Source organism: Lotus japonicus, chromosome 3 (assembly GCF_012489685.1).
Source record: "Lotus japonicus ecotype B-129 chromosome 3, LjGifu_v1.2".
Taxonomy (NCBI): domain Eukaryota; kingdom Viridiplantae; phylum Streptophyta; class Magnoliopsida; order Fabales; family Fabaceae; genus Lotus; species Lotus japonicus.
The window spans coordinates 23,745,036-23,767,971 of record NC_080043.1 but is presented as its reverse complement, the minus strand read 5'-3'; the positions used below and the strand labels follow the sequence as shown (position 1 = coordinate 23,767,971).

Here is a 22,936-nt window from a genome sequence, read left to right as displayed (position 1 = left end):
TGCTAAACCAAAGAAGTAGAAATATCTCAAACAGCACAGTGAAATAAAAAAGCATGTTATGGGAATGAAAACACACTTAAATGCAACCAAACAAACACACGCTAAGTTTAAGTTTCTTCAACAAATGAGGGACACTCAACACCCGCGAAATAAAAAAGCATGTTATGGGAATGAAAGCACACTTAAATACAACCAAACAGACAGACACTATGTTTCTTCAATCAATTGATAAGTTGAAACTACTTGTAAAAACCATGCCTTGGGGAAATCTGGCGGCAGTAGTCAGAGAGTTCCTTGATGCTATAGGAGAGGTAATTGAGTTCATTGTCGGACCTCACGGCTAACGACGTAGCATCTCTCACCTCCATCTCCCTCAACATCATCAGTCCGTCCTTTAATTCATCCCACATCTTTTGGTGCCCCTCATCAAGGGGGAGCAGCACGGAGGTCCAAAGGCGGATCTCAGACAAGTTGTTGATAATCTCTTCAAGAGAAGCTAGTCTACATCTTCTGTCAACAGCATCTCCTTCAATATCATCAATGTTTTCGAGGTGTGCAGCTTCAGCGGCAGACCGGGGTAATTGGACTCAATCTCCTTCAACCTCATTTGTCTCTCATTTAATTCATTCCACCTCTCATTTATTTCATTCCATTTGTTTTTCCGTCCTGGCACGGAGACACGGGTGATGGGAATCTGGGGTATCTGTGAGGAGGAGTTAATCTTGATACTTAACTCCGCTGACAACAATTCATCTTCCTCCTTTCTCAGCTGACTGCGAATCTCGGAGAAGGTGTAGATCATCACTTGGACAGAATTTAGTCTCTTTGATAGTCTGGAGCTGGTTAACTGCCCTGACAACTCATGTTCCTTCACCATCATCTCCTTCAAAAACAAGGACAGCGAGGCGGTGTGGTTAGACGGCGGAGAATCAAGAATATTGATTATGTCCTTTAGAAAAGCTTGTCTGGACTTGAACATCTCCGATAAGGCTCGAGCATCACTAGTGTATCTATCCCTCAAACTCAATAAACTCACCGTTAACTGCTTCCACTTTTTCTCAATTTGCTCGGAACTCACGAATTCGGGGGGTGCTGGTTTGGTATTGGGGTAATAAGACTCGAACATGAAGGTAGGTAGTCTTGGGTCAGGGGCGTAGGGTGAGCGGTCTCTGATAACCTCGCTGGCTTCGCCGCGAAAAGAATGGAAGGGATTGCTGGAATCGTAGCCAACGCCGCTAGATAAGAAGCGGCAGTGTAGCAGAATAGGGAGGGTTCTTCTCAGGCGGAGGAGGACTGCCATAGCTGATTACAATTCTTTGATAGTTTTGGTTTGATTCTAGATGTGCAGAGAATTAGGGTTCATGAAAATATGTGAAGACCCTTCCTTTGTCGGTAACATAAGATAAGAAAACCTCTATATATATTGAGATATAAAAAATATGTTGATAGTATTTTTGTCCTTTCAAGCAAACATGAAAATTAAGATTTCAATAATGGGAATATAAAAAAGAATAGTTTTAAGAGATTAGTTCCAAGCATAATAGAAATGAAATTAATCATCTAATTTGGTATGAAAATTAAAACTAGATATCTATCTATATAATATGCTAAAGGAAGGTTTTTTTCTAGAAGGTTTTGTCACGTGTCACCCACATATCATCATAATAAAAAATATACAAATTTTGTTTTTCAATATTAAATCTGCATTAAAAACACAATTTTTTTTTAATATAAAACTCACTACCCACCTAAAACAAATTAAAATCTGCATTAAAAAAACAAATAAAGATTAAAAACTGTTTTTTTTTTTTTTAAAAAACCATCCATCCGTTAACCGAAATTAATAGACTTGGTCATAGCTAAGATTTCACACTCAAATTGATAAGTCAGTGATTCTTTTAGCCTGTGCTCTATCTATGTCACTGATATGTGGTTTTGAACAATATGAAAGATGCAAAATGACATAAAATGATATTTTTATACAATTATTTAATATTTAGTACGAATCAGTATCTATATAGTATTAATTCAAAAATAGCTACCAATTTAAATATTGTAACTTATTTAAAATAATTTGTCATCGTTCGAAAATGGAGTGCGAGACTGAGGATTCACGCCACACCAATGGCGGCGCTGCTGGAGATGATCATAACAGGCCACCGGAGAGTAACGGTGGTCCAAGCCTCACCAAGATCTCTTTTAGAGACAAACTCATGGGGGGGTTACAAACCCTCCCCCAAAGCCATGTGTGGACCTAATCAAAGAGAAGAAGATGACGGTAGAATATATCAATGATAACAAGATGCTGCCCAGGATCAGGGTAGATAAGTCAGTCCTGGACGAGATGTGTGCTCCATGGAGGGAAGCGTTGGTGATCTGTTGTTGGGAAAGAAGCTTGGTTACCGAACTATGAAATCGAAACTAGCCTATACATGGAACCTGGAGGGAGAGTTCGATCTCTTAGATGTGGACAATGGGTTTTTCATGGTCAAATTTGACAAGGAAGCAGACAAGAGCAAGGTAATAGGGGGTGGCCCCTGGATGATATTCGACCATTACCTGGCAATCTCTATGTGGAGTGTAACACCCCGAATTCCAGGTGTCACTTTAGTAACCAAAAATAAACTTTACGCGAAAAACAGGTATTTTTTTTTCGTTTTCTTTCCTTTAAATCAAAGCGATAAAGGAGTAAGACAAAACCCAATAACTAACTAACCAATATACAAATATATACACAAGTACAGCCTCAGCTGCACTCTCCCGTCACGCGCATCCGCAGTGACTCCAAAGTAGTACGCCCGTAGGCAAATATGTACAAACCCAGAAGTGTGAGTAAGAAAGTTTATAATTACAACCCGCTGGGAGAAAGTCGGCCTCAAAATGGCCTAAGCAAAGACCCCTATGGTCCGACTGACTCACTGTGATCCCTCAGTAAGAGAACCACACGAAAAGCCATGCATCGGGAACCTACCCTGTCCCAAAAGCAAAATGAATCAGAGCTCTACACAAAATGTGACGCCTGCCTAAACCTACCCTTCCAGTACCAAGTCCACAGCGAACTGAAGTTGGCAAGTTGAAGCTCAGCTCCATGCGTCGTAGAACTCCTTTCGTCAGACGTCCACGCTCGTCAGTCCGGTCCTCCATGACCCTTCCCCGGTACGTCGCCTGATGACCCACAAGATCGATCACCCAAGCGGTGGGGCATGACGGTCCACCAACTCATACCTGATCCCCCCCCCCGAGGGAGAGACCATCGAAATCCAATCCACCGTCGACATCTGGCAGCAGGCCGACCGCCCAAACACAAACATACAAACAAAGCCAAGGCGCTAGGGTCAACTCACAGAAATACGTAGATATACACTCAACATGTGATATGAGGTATAGATATATGTTGATATATACATATATAAACAATCCTAGCATGTTATGGCTCTAATATTGCTTCAATAAACAACCAGCACACAATCCGAGTCAGCATGAATGTATGCGTGAAATGCACAATATGAATCCGGATTTGTGACGCGTTCCCGTTCGCCGCAAGTGAAGCATTCCCGTTCTTCACTATGGATGGACCATTCCCGTTATCCATCCTGGATGAACCATTCCCGTTATTCATCCTTGGTGAACCATTCCCGTTATTCACCATATGATGAACCATTCCCGTTATTCATCATTTATGCAAAGTGAACCATTCCCGTTATTCACCATGATATGCACAGGTGAACCATTCCCGTTATTCACCCGATTGATGCAATATGGTTAGCCAAACAACGAATCGTCCTTACCACGAAAGTGTCTAGCTCGCAACCCAATCTCAACAAACCCATGAGTTAGTGTCGGTCAATACAACACAACTCGGAGTGAGTGTCGGTCAATACAACACAACTCCATCCACAGAATACACAAGGGTCTAGTGTCGGTCAATACAACACAGCCCAAACAACAAGAGCACTAGGTGTCGGTCAATACAACACAGCTCCACAACACTCCCCAAGAGTACTATAGTACTCGGTGACTTTCAATCATCACCATAGCTCACCTTAGTGGCTTTCCCCAACTCCGATAACTCTCCAAACCCACAACAAAGTCGACTTTTCCCCGTCTTTCGTAAATATTTTCCCCTTCAGTTTCTCCTATGATTATTCATTAACAAAAATAATTTCAATTCACATTAGTCAGGTTATGAGTTTATTTCTCAAAGTCTAAGTTTCCCAAGTCTTTAGTTTTCAAAGCTCTATCATTCTAAGTTTTCAAAGATCAACCACCCAAAATACAATTCCCGGGGAAAGTCTAAGAATTCGAACCAATACCAACAAAGGGCTAAGTCTCAAACCCCACATTTGGACTTGCCTAGGGTTGTTCATCCAACCCGAAAAATCAAAGATCACCAGATCAATAAATCTCCACTCCGAAGTCGCGCCAAAACGCTCAATCCAACATAGCACAACATCACAACATCAGTTCATCAACATAATCAACATCAAAGTAAAGCATAAGTCGAATTAATCGACACCTATCATGCATTCATAGCTAATATATAGTAAGTTGCCCTAACCTCGAGCTGTTCCAGCTTCGCAAACAAAGTTCTCCTCAAACAATTGCTCTGAGTCTTCCAAAGTTCCCTCAACTGAACCTCGGAGAAAAACAAAGCAGAATTCAAACAAAATCGATTAGTTCGATCGCAATACAATACATAAACGATAGACAAAGCATTAAAGCTTCAGAATACGACTTCCGGGTACGAAAAGACAAGTTTTCGAAAACGAAAAACTTTCCCCCCTTAGGAAATAGCCCACGGCCATAAGGAGAAAAGAGCTTCGGCTCTTTTTCTTCGATCAAATCAGTTTACAAGGTAGTTTTAGGATAAAACTAAGGCAAAGAAACTGTCAGAACAATTTTCGGACAATCGGGTTGAAATACGGCTATCCAGGGGCATTTTGGTCCAAAATAAAGGCTCAAAACTTCAAATTTATCAGTTCTGAAAACAAATTTGACAGCAATGATCCTCATGACATCCGTGACAACAAATCCTAAAGGCACGAAGTCAGATTATAGCTTTTCGACAATAAAGTTTCGAAATGTGAGACAAAAAGGATTTTGAATCAGTTTTTCAGATCCCTGTCAACTGGACCACAATCAGAGTTTACTGACAGAGGTTTTAGACTCATGGGAACGTAAGGAACATAACCCAAGCAAGAAATCGAAGAAAACGAACAATTTTAGAAAAAGCTCAAAACTGTGAGCACAGAAACGACTTCAGAAACTCAGCAGAAACAGTAATCAGAGGTAAGAATCATGATAGTTACCTTGATACCTAGAAGTAGGGACGAACTGCATGAAGATTGGTCAAGGTTTCGCGAAAATCTCCTCCTCCCTTGCTCTCCCAAACTCGCGGCTCCAAAAGGAAGAAAATGAGAGGATTTTGCTTTTTCGCGCTATTTATAGGCGGGTGAAATCGCGGGAAAATGAAAATTTCGCGATTCCGATTTTTGCAGCACGTTCAGCGAGAAATTCTAAGAGAGATTCTGGCGTCAGAAATCCAGAACTCAAAACAAATATCTATGATTTGGGAAAAACGATATCGAAAATCTCAAAAGCGGTGTAAGTTAAATCTGTCCCGAAAAACTACATTTTGCTGTGATCGCCGGACGACAAAACTTCCTTCTGAATAAAGATTGGAAATGTCGAAAAAAATCTGGCAACGCGGACGGAAAGTCCGTTAGAAGTCCCGAATAGAAAAAGTCTTCATCCATCGCTCGAATCTAGGGTTTCGAAGCAAAGAAATTAGAGTCGTCGAGCTTCCGGAAAGTGAAACCTATCGTGCGTACAGTCCAGAGTTCCGAAATGAAACGCTGGTCGATGGAAAAATAAAGAGAATCTTTAAATTTTCCAAGAGTTCGAAATCTCACTCGAAACGTTGCTTTAAGAGCGAAATAGCCTATTCTGGACACGCTCGCCCTAAGGCAGGTGTGCAGACGACTCGCACTAACTCCGGAAACAACTACGCAACATTCCTCAAGCAATTCCTGAACTTTCTTCTTCATTAATCTTTCTCAAACAGCAAACTCCTGTCACGCTTACACTGATTCTACGCGTGAGTCGGAAACTAGCTTGTTCTGAAAATCCAGGTCTTACAATACTCCCCTCCAAAAAGAAAGTTTCATCCTCGAAACTCAGAGTTCTACGAAAAGTCCGGAATACAGTCCCTCGATCTTATCTTCCAATTCCCATGTAGCATCTCCCGTATCCTTGTTCCTCATAACCTTTACTTAAGCAAGCTGTTTTCCCCTTAACTGTTTCACTCTCCTATCCCCACTGCTAACTGCCGGTGCCTCAAAAGACAACCCATCATTCAACTTTCTGTCGTCTGGCTCGATCACTTGCGTCGGATCTCTGCTTGAAATGATACCGGTTGGCATTCCGTGCAGTCGCACAATCTTAGCCACTTACTTCTTTACTTTCGGTCGTCCGAAATTCTTCTTAAATTCGGTGCCTCTCTGTCATCTCAAGGTAAATACTCAACTCGTTCTCGTGATCTTCATCTACAGTCCAAAACTCCACTTGTCCGTTCGATCACTCCTAGACAAATCACCCCCTTGGAAACTGCTAGTCCATTAAAACACCTCTAACTTCGTAACTATCTTTACACACACCAAGAAATCAAACTTCTACTTAGTCACTATTCGAATTAAAACTCTACTTATGTCCTTATTTCTTGTCCTTCACTAATCTTATCCCCTTCAACATCAATTTATCAACAACTTATAAGATAATCCTCCTTTTAATATCTAACAATCCATTATTATCGTCTTCTTCCTCAAAACTTCCCTCACTCAAACCTATTTACACTTACTGAAATCCCTAACACTTCGCACAAATCGAGACTTATCCTCTAGAAGATTAAATCATAACTATACCTCAAGGGACTTAACTAGCCATCTTATCATCTGATCCTTCAACATTCTGAGATTTACCTCTTACCGTAACCGCTAACACCACCAAATCTCTTATGTGTACAGGAATCTCAGCCCTCTAGGTCAACCTTAGCCCTAGGATTCTCATTCAACTTAGTAAGATTCACTTGTTACCCGTAATATGCACCATCAAAATCCATAACAAAGTTTCAATCACTCTTAGGCTCTACGGAACTTGTTCAAATATAAAAACCTCAAGTATTCATCTTAATACTAACACTTTCCTTTCTGTAACTTGATCATCTTCCAATCGTTCCAATACTTAGTCTCTCGATCAAAACCTGACAAGAGTTCATGTCTCACGCGTTCGTGACCAAATCGATTGGCTTAAAATCTAAACCTTCACTAAGTTTGGACCACCAATATCCTTTAACTCTCCAACACTTCTTAACTGAATATTTATTTCTTAAAACTATAACTCCTTCGCTTACACAAACGACCTGACCAGTGTCGTCATGCTTTCACATTCACAACTTATTATGCTAACATCATTCAAATCTTATCACATGGCTCATTATATCCGCAACCTCATAATCAACATCAATCGATCACCAACTTATAACCAACCTTAACACTCTACACAACCCAGAATTCCTTTACTTCAAGATCACTCTTATATTATACCTCAATGGTCTTAACCCGAAACTCACCTTCAGGTCTTCAATCTTCTAAGATTCAACTCCTATTGTCACACCTACAACCATAAGATCTCCTACTCGTACGCGATCCTCGACTCTCAAGATAAATCTTAACCCTAAGATTTCGATCCAACTTAGTAAATCTCACTTAGTAATCTTAGCATATTTCTTTGGAATCCATATCAACAACCTCAAGTATTCAACTTATGCTCAAACTTTCTTCTTCCAACTTAATCATTAATTCAACATTTTCCAAGCGAAAATCCATCTCTTAAGACTATAATGTCTCCACATATTAATCCAACGCTTAGCAAAACTTATTCCTCGAACTCGACTATAACAATCTCGTTCAGAGTTAATTCTTCTCACTCTTGCTACCATCAAGCTATCATCTAAAACCTGATTAAATCCAACTTATTTAGTCTCTAACAATTCCCCTCAGCAATCACATAACCTATGACTTCATAACTTCCGAGAAACTACTTAATACTTTTCCAGCCTTAAATCTCTTGACTTGGTCTACCTCTACTTGGAGTAATCATGTAACGCCCCGATTTCTCGAGTGTTACACAGTAACTAATTAACCAATTTTCGTAAAGAGTTTTCGTCGATTCACTTATTAATCTTCAATTAATGACAAACCTTTCATTTTACAAAAACTCTTGAAACATAACCTTTCCAAAAAACACGCGGAAGTAACCAACTTCGTAAAACTTTTTAAATAACCAACTGTAAAGAGTACGAAACAAAGGCCTGAATGAAAATAAAGATTACATCAAAACTTGTTCATTCGAATTTAAGCAATAAAATTGTTCGATACCAACACTTCGGAAACTCTCAACCCCAACCGAAAACAAAAGACTCTCAACCCAAACCCTATTCCTTAGCCTCTTCCTCTTCCTCTAAAGTGTAGTCGTCCTCCAGTATTGGCACGTCACGTAGCATCAACTCCCAAGAATGAGTCATCGCCATTATCTTCACGACCATCTACCCCCCCCAAACAAACACATAGCAAACAAGCAGGGTCAGGTCCAACAAAAGAATGATAATGACAAAATCAACAACAACATATATAATATAAGTACATTATATGTCTTTTATGGGAAAGAGTCAGTTACTAACGGAATCTCACTTCACACAACCCACCAAAACTTCCATGGCCATAATCACGATCATCCGCAGATGAACAAATCTCGGAGGGGACTCACCGTACAACCCTCAATCATGTGGGGGGACTCACCGTCCGCCAGACTCACCGTCCGTCCACAGAATCACAAGGCGACCGCAGTCAGCCAATCACGTGGGGACTCACCGTACAACCCACAAAACACCCTCGCGTGCAAGGTACCATCGTTCTCATGGTCCATAGTCCTCACCAGACCTATGTCCAATTATTCACATTTACTTGCAAGCGAGTTTATTACACTTTTCTCTTTGTTAAGTCTCTAAAATCAATCCTAGAGTCTTATCATACTCTTTATACAACAACCTTCACAACACAACATTCACGGGTTACAAGGGAATTACGGCTAGGTGAGCGACCCTTGAACCATTAACTCAGAAAATAAATATAATCCACGTAAAGGAACGCAAGAACATTCACTCATGCATAATATATCATCGCAACTTCAACATATTGACAGCAGAAACAACTTTCACAAAAATAGAGCCACAGAATGCATCTTTCAACCAAAAATCACGTATGATACCTTTCTAGAAAGCTATTTTAAATATCTACAACTCTCTAGTTACACACTTGTTCATTTGAGTCCCAGAATTAGGTGATATTAGGCCTTAAAGATAACTGTCCGGAACAGGAAGACAGCAGGTGTGACAGTTACTAAACACGACCCCCAGATCACATTACTAAACCAAAAATTATGATTTTTATATGTATGGAAAGATATTTCGAAAATCTACAACTTTCATTTTAATCACTTTTTCATTTGATGACCATAAACAGGTAAAAAGGGGCTCTGAAGTCCGCTGTCCAGTACAGGAAACTGGCAGCGAAACTTCCACCTCTAGTTTAAGCTATAAACCATCTCAGCCCAAGGCTTTAAGCTATGTTCCAGCAATAAAATCAAATCACATAGGTCTCATATGATAATAGTACAGCAAGCAAACCTTCAACCCAAACCCTCATGCAAACCCTCAACAATCAAGATTCTTCACAAACAAACATAGCAACAAGTCCCTAATAAACTACCCAAGTCCTAGGACCAGCCCTTACCTTGATTCTTGATCTGAAAAGAGAAGAGAATGAAGTTTGGAAGAACAATCTCTTGCTGTCCAAGTCTCCTTCACCTTCCTTCTCCTTCGCGAAACCCTCTCTATTCGCGCTCTCTCCCTTGCTCGCGCGCGTGACCGGCGACAATGGTGGTGGCTTGGGCGGCGGCTCCCTTCTCTTCTCTCACACGTTCTCTCTTTGTTTTTCACGTGAAGGTGCTGTAGTGTATCTCTGTTTTCTGATTGTGGAAGAATAGGGTTTCCCCCCTTGGCTAAAATCACATGCAACCCACAAGTGGGCTAGGGTTTTGTTTTTCCACAAGCCCGACCCAAGTTCAACCTTAACCCACCAGTCTAATTACCTAATCAGACCTGAAACTTACTAAAACCTAAGCCCTCAAAGGTAAATTCATAATTAAATTCGGACTTAGAAGAAAAACAATGTAATAATCCCGCTGGCACTGTACAGCCGGAACTACGTTCACTAAAACGGGGATATCTGGAGCTACAGATATCGGATCGACACGAAACCACTTGGAGAATTTTCTAGACTTGAAGGGCTACAACTCTCATGAAGGAATTTTTACCAAATGAAGTCGTTAAGACCCTCGAAAAATTCACACAAGTTGACAGTTCTAATCTGCCAGCTATCAAACATTAACTAAAACTTCAATTTTATTCGAACTTCCATAAAATTGTTCCAAATTGAACTTAGGGCCTTACAAATCACACGAACTAACCAATTAATGTCTATACGACACTCATCGACTTCCACAGATTTAAATCTTAATCTTTTACAATCAAATGCTTAACCCGAACTTTCCTCCCAAATCCGACTAATCCTCAATCAATTCAAATTCATCTTACACGTCCTTCTATCAAAGTCCATAACCAGCTGTGATTCCGAATATCACCCCCTCAATATTAGGTTGATCAGGCCTAATACATCGAAGGTGGAAATTTAGAAAAACCCACTGGAACAGTCAATGAGTTCCTAACATCCAGTAACCACAAATATCCTGATATCAAGTCCCTAACGATTCCGCTACGGAACCACACACCCTCAGTCCATGTAAAAGATTAATCCTTCCTCGTCAATTGAGTCAAAGGTCCAACAATCTTAGCAAATCCCTCAATGAAGCGTCTATAGTATCCAGCCAAACCCACGAAACTTCTGATTTCTTTCACTGTCTTCGGTTGCTCCCAAGCCGAAACAGTCTCTACTTTCGCCGGATCCACAGCTATGCCTTCCTTTGAGATAATGTGGCCTAAGAAATTAACTTCCTTCAGCCAGAATTCACACTTGGAAGGGTTCGCATACAGCTTCTTCTCTCTCAACACTTGTAAAAATTGGCGCAAATATCCTTCATGTTCCTTCGCGTCCTTCGAATATATCAATATATCATCAATAAACACCACCACAAACCGATCTAAGAATTCATGAAAGATGCGGTTCATGTAATCCATAAAGACAGCAGGTGCATTTGTCACTCCAAGCGGCATCACTAGGTACTCATAGTGTCCGTAACGTGTTCGGAATGCAGTCTTTGGTATATCTTCAGTCTTCACCCTGATCCGATGATAACCTGACTTCAAGTCTATCTTCGAAAATACAGCAGCCCCTCGCAACTGATCCATCAAATCATCTATCCTCGGCAACGGGTATCGGTTCTTGATCGTCGCCTTGTTCAGTTGTCGATAATCCACACACAATCTCGACCTTCCGTCTTTCTTCTTAACTAAAAGCACTGGCTCTCCCCACGGTGAAACACTTGATCGAATGAATCCCTCTTGCCGAAAGATCCGCCAACGATTCCGCTTCAAAACTAAACGCCCTAAAACCCTACGTATTGTACCCATAAGGAATTCCCCTGAGATCCTAGCTTCCTTATCAACGCATCGGTAAAACAACTTCCTAGCTCAGCGTGCTATTCTAGACCTCGTGTAACTTCTATAGTTAAATCACGAGCAACTTCGAATAAGGTCCTACTAGGGATAATCATCATAAGATCATAGTCTAAGTAGTAAATACAAGTTAGGCGCGTCACACTCGCTTTGAAGATAAAAGAGTAAGTTATTCTAGAATACGAGAACAGTTAAAATATTACCATCGTTCCCACGTTCTTCCTCGTTCAACTCCTCAGCTCTTGCTCCTTCCTTGGTATGAATCCTTTCCTCTGTAGCAAGTTGTTTTCCTTTCCCAACATTCCTTGATGACTTGCCCTTGAGTGCCTTACAATCTCTGGAGAAATGTCCCGGTTGGTTGCAATTGAAGCATAGACTTGCCTTGATCTTGCACCTACTGGCATAGTGCCCGCTTTCCCCATAGTTGAAGCATAGAGATCCCCCGTCTGGACACTTGTTACTATAGTGCCCCACTTTCCTGCACCCGTAACACGTCACTGTTTTTCCCGAAATCTTGTTTCCTGTCACTCCGGTAGCATCATTCCTTTTCATCTTACTATCAGACATTCCCTCCTCAAGTGTCTTGCAGTTCACAGCTAAATGCCCCTCTCGGTTACACTTGAAGCATCTCCGTCCAATCACTGAGCACTTGTTAGCAAAATGCCCAAACTTTCCGCAACGAAAACATGTCACACCTTTGTCACCAACTTGCTTCCCTCCAGTATCAGCAGTCGTTGGTTTGTACACTCTTGAGATAAGATCTCTTCTCTCGGGACGCTGATATGGTCCCCACTGATGGCAGCTCTCTCTTCCGTTGTGGCCTTGGGAACCTGACCTCCTTGGTCCCCCAGCTCTCGTTCGGTTCATTCCTCTTTGTTGATACATTGCCGTCGCCATCAGTCGTTGATGATGCTCACGTGCAGCCTCTTCAGCGCGCATATAAGCGTCTTCCGCAGCCTGGGTCATCATTACCTCGATCAGTGTAGCTATTGCCTCCGCCATCTGGTTAAGGTCCACCATCCTATGTCTCGTCAAACGTCCAATTAGTACTAACCATACGGTAGCACTAGACAAACCACTCAATCCGATTAAGTAGTAGTGCAAACAATTAGAGCGAAAATCGCTCTGCAGACAATCAATTTTCACTCTTTGCAGAGTCACACAACCTAGCACAGAAGACCTATTCCCCAAAGACTCCCAAAAGACTCGACTAAGCTCTGATACCACAATGTAACACCCCGAATTCCAGGTGTCACTTTAGTAACCAAAAATAAACTTTACGCGAAAAACAGGTATTTTTTTTTCGTTTTCTTTCCTTTAAATCAAAGCGATAAAGGAGTAAGACAAAACCCAACAACTAACTAACCAATATACAAATATATACACAAGTACAGCCTCAGCTGCACTCTCCCGTCACGCGCATCCGCAGTGACTCCAAAGTAGTACGCCCGTAGGCAAATATGTACAAACCCAGAAGTGTGAGTAAGAAAGTTTATAATTACAACCCGCTGGGAGAAAGTCGGCCTCAAAATGGCCTAAGCAAAGACCCCTATGGTCCGACTGACTCACTGTGATCCCTCAGTAAGAGAACCACACGAAAAGCCATGCATCGGGAACCTACCCTGTCCCAAAAGCAAAATGAATCAGAGCTCTACACAAAATGTGACGCCTGCCTAAACCTACCCTTCCAGTACCAAGTCCACAGCGAACTGAAGTTGGCAAGTTGAAGCTCAGCTCCATGCGTCGTAGAACTCCTTTCGTCAGACGTCCACGCTCGTCAGTCCGGTCCTCCATGACCCTTCCCCGGTACGTCGCCTGATGACCCACAAGATCGATCACCCAAGCGGTGGGGCATGACGGTCCACCAACTCATACCTGATCCCCCCCCCCGAGGGAGAGACCATCGAAATCCAATCCACCGTCGACATCTGGCAGCAGGCCGACCGCCCAAACACAAACATACAAACAAAGCCAAGGCGCTAGGGTCAACTCACAGAAATACGTAGATATACACTCAACATGTGATATGAGGTATAGATATATGTTGATATATACATATATAAACAATCCTAGCATGTTATGGCTCTAATATTGCTTCAATAAACAACCAGCACACAATCCGAGTCAGCATGAATGTATGCGTGAAATGCACAATATGAATCCGGATTTGTGACGCGTTCCCGTTCGCCACAAGTGAAGCATTCCCGTTCTTCACTATGGATGGACCATTCCCGTTATCCATCCTGGATGAACCATTCCCGTTATTCATCCTTGGTGAACCATTCCCGTTATTCACCATATGATGAACCATTCCCGTTATTCATCATTTATGCAAAGTGAACCATTCCCGTTATTCACCATGATATGCACAGGTGAACCATTCCCGTTATTCACCCCATTGATGCAATATGGTTAGCCAAACAACGAATCGTCCTTACCACGAAAGTGTCTAGCTCGCAACCCAATCTCAACAAACCCATGAGTTAGTGTCGGTCAATACAACACAACTCGGAGTGAGTGTCGGTCAATACAACACAACTCCATCCACAGAATACACAAGGGTCTAGTGTCGGTCAATACAACACAGCCCAAACAACAAGAGCACTAGGTGTCGGTCAATACAACACAGCTCCACAACACTCCCCAAGAGTACTATAGTACTCGGTGACTTTCAATCATCACCATAGCTCACCTTAGTGGCTTTCCCCAACTCCGATAACTCTCCAAACCCACAACAAAGTCGACTTTTCCCCGTCTTTCGTAAATATTTTCCCCTTCAGTTTCTCCTATGATTATTCATTAACAAAAATAATTTCAATTCACATTAGTCAGGTTATGAGTTTATTTCTCAAAGTCTAAGTTTCCCAAGTCTTTAGTTTTCAAAGCTCTATCATTCTAAGTTTTCAAAGATCAACCACCCAAAATACAATTCCCGGGGAAAGTCTAAGAATTCGAACCAATACCAACAAAGGGCTAAGTCTCAAACCCCACATTTGGACTTGCCTAGGGTTGTTCATCCAACCCGAAAAATCAAAGATCACCAGATCAATGAATCTCCACTCCGAAGTCGCGCCAAAACGCTCAATCCAACATAGCACAACATCACAACATCAGTTCATCAACATAATCAACATCAAAGTAAAGCATAAGTCGAATTAATCGACGCCTATCATGCATTCATAGCTAATATATAGTAAGTTGCCCTAACCTCGAGCTGTTCCAGCTTCGCAAACAAAGTTCTCCTCAAACAATTGCTCTGAGTCTTCCAAAGTTCCCTCAACTGAACCTCGGAGAAAAACAAAGCAGAATTCAAACAAAATCGATTAGTTCGATCGCAATACAATACATAAACGATAGACAAAGCATTAAAGCTTCAGAATACGACTTCCGGGTACGAAAAGACAAGTTTTCGAAAACGAAAAACTTCCCCCCCCCCCTTAGGAAATAGCCCACGGCCATAAGGAGAAAAGAGCTTCGGCTCTTTTTCTTCGATCAAATCAGTTTACAAGGTAGTTTTAGGATAAAACTAAGGCAAAGAAACTGTCAGAACAATTTTCGGACAATCGGGTTGAAATACGGCTATCCAGGGGCATTTTGGTCCAAAATAAAGGCTCAAAACTTCAAAGTTATCAGTTCTGAAAACAAATTTGACAGCAATGATCCTCATGACATCCGTGACAACAAATCCTAAAGGCACGAAGTCAGATTATAGCTTTTCGACAATAAAGTTTCGAAATGTGAGACAAAAAGGATTTTGAATCAGTTTTTCAGATCCCTGTCAACTGGATCACAATCAGAGTTTACTGACAGAGGTTTTAGACTCATGGGAACGTAGGGAACGTAAGGAACATAACCCAAGCAAGAAATCGAAGAAAACGAACAATTTTAGAAAAAGCTCAAAACTGTGAGCACAGAAACGACTTCAGAAACTCAGCAGAAACAGTAATCAGAGGTAAGAATCATGATAGTTACCTCGATACCTAGAAGTAGGGACGAACTGCACGAAGATTGGTCAAGGTTTCGCGAAAATCTCCTCCTCCCTTGCTCTCCCAAACTCGCGGCTCCAATAGGAAGAAAATGAGAGGATTTTGCTTTTTCGCGCTATTTATAGGCGGGTGAAATCGCGGGAAAATGAAAATTTCGCGATTCCGATTTTTGCAGCACGTTCACCGAGAAATTCTAAGAGAGATTCTGGCGTCAGAAATCCAGAACTCAAAACAAATATCTATGATTTGGGAAAAACAATATCGAAAATCTCAAAAGCGGTGTAAGTTAAATCTGTCCCGAAAAACTACTTTTTGCTGTGATCGCCGTACGACAAAACTTCCTTCTGAAGAAAGATTGGAAATGTCGAAACAAATCTGGCAACGTGGACGGAAAGTCCGTTAAAAGTCCCGAATAGAAAAAGTCTTCATCCATCGCTCGAATCTAGGGTTTCGAAGCAAAGAAATTAGAGTCGTCGAGCTTCCGGAAAGTGAAACCTATCGTGCGTACAGTCCAGAGTTCCGAAATGAAATGCTGGTCGATGGAAAAATAAAGAGAATCTTTAAATTTTCCAAGAGTTCGAAATCTCACTCGAAACGTTGCTTTAAGAGCGAAATAGCCTATTCTGGACACGCTCGCCCTAAGGCAGGTGTGCAGACGACTCGCACTAACTCCGGAAACAACTACGCAACATTCCTCAAGCAATTCCTGAACTTTCTTCTTCATTAATCTTTCTCAAACAGCAAACTCCTGTCACGCTTACACTGATTCTACGCGTGAGTCGGAAACTAGCTTGTTCTGAAAATCCAGGTCTTACATGGAGTCCAAAGTTCATCTCTCCCATAGCGAAGGTAGATAGGACATTGGCTTGGATTCGCATCCCAAGACTGAACGCCGCATTCTATGATGAGAGCTTCCTGATGTCGGTGGCTCAAGTCATTGGGTCTCCGATTCGGGTTGATATCAGAACATTGCGAGGGGATCGGGGGAAGTTCGCACGGATATGTGTGGAACTAGATCTCACAAGTCCAGTGGTGGGGAAAATTATGATCGAGGACGACTGGTATAAAATCGAGTACGAAGGGCTTCATGTCATTTGTACCCGTTGTGGCTTCTATGGACACCGTTCAAGGGAATGCAGCTTGACAGTAACCGAGGGAGGTAATAACCATCCTCCGCCACAGAAAAATCCAGTTACGGCGGCCGGAACGACGGTGCTAACCCCAACAACAACCATGGCGAAGGAGACTCTGCCAGGGATGGAGATTGACACGTCAGCAAATCAGAATCAAGCAACAGCGGGGAATCAGGAATCTCCAGCTCACACAGTTATGGAAGATTCCGCCATAAGTGGGGAAATTCAAAAAAAGGATCTCAATCAGGGGCCAGAGGTTATTAATGCTCTAAAATCCGTTGCCAACGTTATGCCTATAATGGAGGAATGTTTTGGGGAATGGATGATTGTAGAAAAGAGAAAAAAATAAAAAAAAGGGGGGCCCAGTGAAAGTTCCTAGGAATTCCGTGTCGGAAGAGAAGAATATTCATGGGCCAAGAAAGTTGAAGGATCATAAGGAGGATAAAACTAGGTTTTCCGTGAGTGGGGTTGAGCAATTCAATGTGGGGAAGTCATCAGGGAGCACAAAGACAGCTGGCGCAGCTATTATGAAGAAACGGCCACGAGGAGATGATTGGGGAAAACAGAAAACTAATCCATCCAAGGGCCCCACCAGTCAAGGTAAAATTGTGAGCCCTAATCAGGAGACAGCGGCGGAAACGTATGAAAAATATTTTCACGCATTTGATGTAGCAGTGAAAAATTCCAAGCAGGCAACGCAGTGCACAAGCATGCACTCCAGTCAACAGAGTCATGTTAAGTGACACCACAGCTGAAATTGAGGTCTAGGGAAGCCTGCAAATCCCCCAACACAGTATAGTAGTGTTTATGATAGGTTTTGAAGACTTTTCAATTTTGTCTTGGAATGTCCGCGGTGCAATGCGGGAAGCAGGAAGGCTCTTTATCAGGGATATGGTGGGTTTGAAAAAACCGGATATTGTACTTTTGGTAGAAACTAGATGCCAATTCAACAAAGTCCGCCAGTTTTGGAACTCTCTTGGATTTGATCCAATTTTTCTGGAAGAGGCCCAAGGTTTTAGTGGAGGCATATGGGTGTTAAAACATTCAAGCTCAAACTTCAACCTTAGGCTTCACTGCCAACACCGGCAAGCTATCTCATTCGAGATTTGGAAGGAAAATTTATCCTGGGTCTGTACGACAATATATGCATCCCCAATACCATCTCAACGTGAAATTATCTGGGACCACCTAATAACCTTGAGAGCCTCCATGCAGAATCCTTGGATGTTAATGGGGGACTTTAATGAAGTTCTCCACCCCAGTGAAGTCCGGGGAGGCAATTATGTGCCTGCTAGAGCAAACTGTTTCAATGAAGTGTTAGAAGGGTGTAACCTGGTGGACCTTGGCCTTGAAGGAGCGAACTTCACTTGGTTTAGAACCCTAAACAACCGGGTGATTCTTTCGAAACGGTTGGATAGGGCAATTGGAGACATTGATTGGAGAATTGCATTCTCAGAGGCTTCTGTGGAAACCCTTTCCCGGGTCCACTCAGATCATTGTCCCATCTTCCTCTGTTGTGGAACCAGACCTACCCATAATAGCCAACGTCCCTTCCGGTTCATGGCATCCTGGTCAGATCACCCGGATTATAAAGTAGTAGTACAGAATGCTTGGAGAATGGGGGTCGAGAATATAGACACAAAGCTAGATCGAGTAAGGGAAGATTCTCTGGCCTTCAACAGAGAAGTTTTTGGGAACATTCACCGCCGAAAGAGAAGAGTGGAAGCGAGACTGAAAGGGGTCCAACGCGAGTTGGATCAAAGAGTCACCTCCTACATGCTCCAACATGAAAACACCTTACAAAAAGAACTGCAAAACATTCTCAAGCAAGAGGAACTTCTTTGGTACCAGAAAGCTAGGGATAACAGGGTAAGATTTGGTGATCGTAATACATCTTATTTTCATGCTCATTGTGTGATTCGCAGGAAACGAAACCGAGTCTACAAGCTGCGGTTAGATAATGGAGAGTGGTGTGAAGACCCAAAGAAGTTGGAGGAGATGGTGCAACAGTATTATAAAGAATTGTTCACGTCCTATCCTTGTCAAACCCTTACGGCCTTGGACCATGAGGGTTTTCCTAGCTTGTCGGAGGCAGCAAAGGCGGTTATAGCTGATCCGGTTGGGAAAGAAGAGGTGAGAAAATCTCTAATGACCATGAAATCCTACACAGCCCCGGGTCCTGACAGTTTCCAACCTTTCTTCTACAAGAAATATTGGGACCAAGTGGGAGATGCTCTTTGGGGGGTGGTTCATGGTGCTTTAGCTAATGGGAAGGTGGACGAGAAGTTGCTTGAGATTCTTTTGGTCATCATTCCGAAGGTGGACCATCCTACAACAGTGAAGGAGTTCAGGCCAATAAGTTTGTGCAACGTGACTTATAAAATCATCACCAAGGTGTTAGTGGACCGGCTTCGCCCCTTCCTTAGTAATCTCATTGGCCCAATGCAGAGTAGCTTCTTACCAGGAAGGCGGACAATGGATAATGCATTTGTAGCCCAGGAAATTGTTCACCAAATGGGGATCTCTTCAGCAAAAAAGGGGACGATGGCGTTCAAAATTGACTTGGAGAAGGCTTATGATAGCATCTCTTGGGAGTTTCTCTGAGAAACCCTTATCTTGTTTAATATGCCCCCATTGGTTATTGATCTGATCATGTGCTGTGTCTCCACTGCTAGTATCTCCATTCTCTGGAATGGATCCCGATGCCCGCCATTCAAGCCCGGAAGAGGCCTCCGCCAGGGTGATCCACTGTCACCTTATCTCTTTGTGCTTTGCATGGAGAGACTCTCTTGTCACATTCAGGACCTGGTGGATAAAGGTATGTGGAAACCAGTGCGAGTTGCTCCTAATGGCCCACCTATATCTCATCTCTTCTTCGCGGATGACGTGCTTCTGTTTTGCCAAGCGTCCAAGGAGCAAGCGAGGGTTCTGGCGACCGCAATGAGTAATTTCTGTGGCCGATCAGGATTAAAGGTGAACTTGAACAAGTCTAAAGCCATCACGTCTAGGGGTGTGCAAGCAGGTGTGAGAGAAGAGATCTCTAGAATTTCTCCCATCCCATTTGTGAGAAACTTGGGGAAATACTTGGGATTTCCCCTTACCGGCGGTAAAGTGAAGAGCAGGGACTTTCATTATCTCTTGGATAATTTGAGTAAGAAAATGGCCTCTTGGAAAACAAATCTATTAAATATGGCTGGGAGGATTTGCTTAGTTAAGTCTGTTATGGCTTCCATTCTGACGTATATGATGCAAGTCTTCTGGATGCCAAGGAATATTTTGCAAAAAATGAACCAAACAATGATATCTTTTATCTGGTCTAAAGGCAGAGGGAGTAGGGGATGGCATCTCACAAATTGGCAAACTGTGACCCAGGAGAAAAAATATGGCGGCTTGGGGATCAAAAATATGATTACGGCCAACACCGCACTTATGGGGAAAGCATCCTGGAGTATGATTAATTACCCAGGAAAATTATGGGTACGGGTATTGTCTAGCAAATACTTGCCCAATGACTCTTTTTTTCAGGTAAAGGCTCGATAGCGGGACTCACCCATCTGGAAAGGGATCCTAAAGGCTAGAGACCAGCTGCAAGATGGCTTTCGTTTCAGATTGGGAGATGGTGGCACCTCTGTGTGGTATGATGACTGGAGCGGACTGGGAAAGCTAGCTGAACATGTACCCTATGTTAATATAGCGGACACTGAAATGCAATTGAAAGACCTGATTGAAGAGAATCAATGGCGCACGCGTCGGCTGTACACGGAGATTCCTCAACCATTCAGGGATAAATTATCATTACTCCAACCTCAGATCAGTAGTAACAGTAGGGACGTCTGGACTTGGCACCCAGGAAGCAAGGGATGTTACACGGTAAAGGAAGCTTATCAATGGCTTATTAACAAGGATAGGGCGGCGGGCCAAAGCATGGACTGGTCGTGGATTTGGAAGCTTGGGGTGCCTGAGAAAATCAAGGTCTTTGTTTGGCGAATCCTCCAAGACGCACTACCTACGGATGACAAGAGATACCGCTGCCACATGGCTTTGTCGCTAGCCTGCCCTCGGTGTTCTTGGCATACAGAAGACGCGCTGCACTGCTTAAGGGAGTGTCCCCATGCGAAAGAATTGTGGCTACGTATGGGAGCGCTTTCGTGGCAAGGATTCAACAACCCAAACCTGGAAAATTGGGTTCAGTCCATAGCAAGAAGTGTCCATAGCTTAAGATTTCTAGCAGGAGTCTGGGGTAACTGGAAATGGAGAAATAGTGGAATTTTTGAAGACCAACCTTGGCATTTAGACACAGCGTGGCGGAAAGTGTGTCATGACCATGATAGTTTCTTGTTAACCAGCAGCAAGCCACAAGAGTCAGACATGTTACTGGCCACAAGGTGGAAACCACCGCCATTGGGGAAGATCAAACTTAATACAGATGGCAGTTATCAGGAGCAGGAGAATCTAATGGGAGGTGGTGGGCTTCTCCGCGACCACCACGACCACTGGAAAGGAGGGTTTGTCAGCTATGAGATTGGAGGGAACGCTCTCCTAGCGGAGGCCAAAGCGCTATTGGAAGGTCTGAAACTTGCTTGGAATAAAGGATATCGCGAGGTGAGGTGTGAAGTGGATTGTAGTGATCTGCTTTCAGTTTTAGAAGATGGTGAGGCTCAGATATTCTTCCCGGAAGCCAGAGAAATAAAGGATTGGCTAGCCAGGGAGTGGTCTATCTCCATCACGCGGATAGCTAGAGAGTGTAACTCATCGGCTGATTGCATGGCTAAACTTGCTGTTAAGTCCCCTCCTTCCAGAGTCAGAATTCTTGATTCACCCTTTGTGGAGCTTGAAACTCTCCTGTTGAGAGACAAGCTGGGTTTTGGTTAGTTTTTCTGTTGTTTTTTTGTACCATTTCCGATGAAGCAAAAAAAAAAAAAGTTAATTTGTCATCTTAAATTTACGATTTTGGAAATAGCTCAAGAAAGGGTGAAACTTTGCATTTGCTAATGGTTTGCATTTGTTTGTGAAAATTTTGTAGTCATTTAGCAACCTCTATGGCTTGAATTGTTCAGTATCTCTTCTTCAACTCTCTTTCTGTAACTGTCTTCTTATTATTAGTTATTTTCAGTTCCAGATTTTGTTCATAAATGTTCTTCCAATCTTTTTTTTCTGACATCATTCTTCCATGTTTGTGATTGAAGGAGTGGGGAAATTGAGCTTTTGTGTATGCATGGAAGTGCAAGACTTTTTTAATTGATTGTTTTCACAAACAAACTAAAGGTAACTAAAAGAGTGCTGAGGAAGAGCCATACACAGATTAAGCTTCTCTCAGGTTTTTCCCCTTAATTTTCTTTGGATATGTTTTTCTTTTCATAATAGTGACTTTTCCTATCTAACTTAAGTTGGTTTAATCACAAGACTGAAACTCAAAGCTATCAATTACACATGCTATTTACAAAAAAATGTGCTATGCGTTTGCTTCGGTATGACAATCAATTACAAAGCGCAGGGACAAACACTAGGGTGCGTTGGATTATATCTTCCAAGACCGGTTTTCAGCCACAAACAATTATATGTTGCGCTATCAAGACTTAAAAGCAAACAAGCGCTAAGGATCCTCATAGAAAACCATGACGATCTCCCTTCTAACACAACAATTAATGTTGTGTATGAAGAAGTGTTTGACAATATAACTCCATAAGGTACAGTTTTTGGAGTTCTACATATTCATTTATATTTAGTACTATAAACATTTACATGTTATTCCATTAATTCTAACATGTAATTTATTTTTCCTGGGTTTAGGACGGTTGTATATTATGTTTTCTCAAGCATGACCTATGAGTTTAATAGCTTTCAGTAAGGATGAACAACAGTAAGTTCATAACTTATTTTACTCACTGTAGTATAGTTCTATGGTATTCAACGAATATAGTATTAGTATGTATCTTTACTAATTAATATGATAAAATTAAGTAATTATATTGGATGTGATTTTATGTAGGTGAAAGCAGAATGAGGATGCAGCAGACAATAAATAAGTGGAAATGATTTGAGACAGAAGAGTCAGGATCACTGTCTTC

At 42.1% G+C, this 22,936-nt stretch overlaps 1 long non-coding RNA gene across 1 annotated transcript; it reads right to left on the bottom strand.

Moving 5' to 3' along the window:
• Positions 1-8,311: 8,311 nt before the first annotated feature.
• Positions 8,312-10,393, bottom strand: LOC130748679 (uncharacterized). The gene is made up of 2 exons (XR_009022758.1): positions 9,849-10,393; positions 8,312-8,602 (listed from the first exon to the last, which is right to left on the bottom strand). It is a non-coding gene; the product is annotated as an uncharacterized LOC130748679 (long non-coding RNA).
• Positions 10,394-22,936: the final 12,543 nt, after the last annotated feature.